Raw genomic sequence first — 1,975 nt, 5'->3', positions numbered from 1 at the left:
GTATGTCAATCATATATATCTAAACATTAAGCAATTGATCCTTAATTACCAGATTCTGAGAGAGGGGCACATGAGAAAGGGTTGGGGGGAGCAGAGCTACTGTGACTGCCCAGAAGAAGGGGGGTTAGCTTGTGGAACTCAAGGCAATTTATGGTGGTGAGAGCTCAGGGCCACCAAACCAGGTGCCCCCCTCCAACAACAAATCCTGCAGTGGGCCCCAACAAACATAAAATCCTGGCTACAGCCCTGATGCAGACAAAGCTTTACTTCTGGACCATTTGGATGTCCCCACTGCTTGGTACCCCCACTGCTGGGTATCTCAAGTGGCCACAGCTTTGACCTGTGCAAAAGGTTGAATGACAAGCAATCAGGGCTGACTTGCCCACTAGGCAAACTAGGCAATTGCCTAGGGCACTGGCAGGGCGGGTGCACCAAATTTGGCCTCCCCCTCGCCTCGCCCCCTAGGCAAATGCCTATTTGTCTCCCCAGCCTCCTCCTCCCTCCCTTCCTCTCTATTTTAATGCCCGGACCCTGTGGTAAAGTGCCACCTTCCAGGGCTCTTGAAAGGCCTTTCCCTACCGTCGATCAGCTGATCACCAGGTAAAACCACGCTGGAGGCTGCCCCTCCAGTGCGCTCACAATCAGCATGGGTGAAGCAGGGGTGGGAAGGACGAGTGAGCCGCTAGCCTCCAGGGGGGCGGATGTGGCATGGTGCTGCCAGGGGGTGGAGGGCAGTGTGGGGCGGCAGGCAGCAAGGCTGCCTGGAGCACTATGCCCCATAGAGCCAGCCCTGCCAACAATGCTGGTGTCACCTAATCATCGTCACAAGGCATGACATTTTTACCCAAGCAACGTGAAGGCAGTTGAAGTCTCCCAGTATAATAGCATTATCTGTTTTAGTGCACCCCACCCCCTCCTTCCTAGGTTGAACAGCAAGAGTGTCTTCATCAGAATCTTATTTGGTTTACATTTTTGATCACGTGGGGTGGTAGGCTGATGCCTAAGCAAAATGGCAGCGTCCTTGTTATCCTGGTCAGGCTTCAGCTACTGGCTGGCCCCCTTGGCCCCTCTGCTGCCCATGCTAGACCCGGCCTATTACGAAACCTCACCCAAGAAGCACCAGCAGAGGCCAAGAGTGTGGCCATCTGCGCCCACCTCAAGCTCCACTTCCTGTTGCAGTTCAATGACCTCCACCAGACCCATCTCGTCGAAGACACTGCCATGACTCAGTGGACCTACGCCAAAAGAAACGTCTACCTACATTTCAGGGTCACTGCTAAAACTTCCTTCTCAGATGCCCTGTTTGGAATAGGGTCCACTGCTTTCTGGTGGTACATCTTCAAAACAGAAAAGGACTATACAGAGAAACTCATTCGAGAAGGCAAGTACGAACGGCCCTTCCATATCGCCTACTGAGCTCCCACGAACAGTGTGCTGGACCGCTGCCGACTGGGCCCCTGTGGCAGTTGCACTCTCTCTGTGTAGTAGCATTGGGCCTCTTGCAAAATCCACATGTCTTTGTTCAGGAGCTGGTTCCTTTTCATTGCATTACAAGATGTCTGCTACAATAAAGTCTGTCTTGGCTTTGAAAATGTATATTTGGTTTACACATCATCCACTTGTGGGTGCACAGGCACATGAGCGGAGGACTAGGCTGTTCACACCGGAGGAGGGAGAGAATGAACACTTTGCCTTGTTTCATGCTCAAAAAGGTGGCCAAGGTATCTGCTAAAAGAATGAGATAAAGGTCATACTGAGGTTTAATTTGAGGGACAGGTGGACAACCTTGGGGTGCCAGATCAGACTTCCAATTTCTTAATACAAGTTGTTCACAAGCGCACTTAATGTTCTAGTGAGTTTAAACCATAAAACAGGATGGCTGAGTTTGCTGCGCTGAATCGTCAGATGCAAATCATTACTTGAAGCCTTTTTGAATTCTCACATAGAAGAAGAAGAAGAAGAAGATGATGATGAT

The 1,975-nt window shown here is 50.7% G+C and overlaps 1 pseudogene; it reads left to right on the top strand.

The window, feature by feature from the left end:
• The first annotated feature begins 1,009 nt into the window (after nucleotides 1–1,009).
• On the top strand, nucleotides 1,010–1,528 carry LOC132574779 (NADH dehydrogenase [ubiquinone] 1 beta subcomplex subunit 4-like; annotated as a pseudogene).
• Nucleotides 1,529–1,975: the final 447 nt, after the last annotated feature.

This window comes from Heteronotia binoei, chromosome 7 (genome assembly GCF_032191835.1).
Source record: "Heteronotia binoei isolate CCM8104 ecotype False Entrance Well chromosome 7, APGP_CSIRO_Hbin_v1, whole genome shotgun sequence".
NCBI classification, from domain to species: Eukaryota; Metazoa; Chordata; class Lepidosauria; order Squamata; family Gekkonidae; genus Heteronotia; species Heteronotia binoei.
Note: the sequence above shows the minus strand (reverse complement) of the source record. Positions and strands in the feature narration are given on the sequence as shown.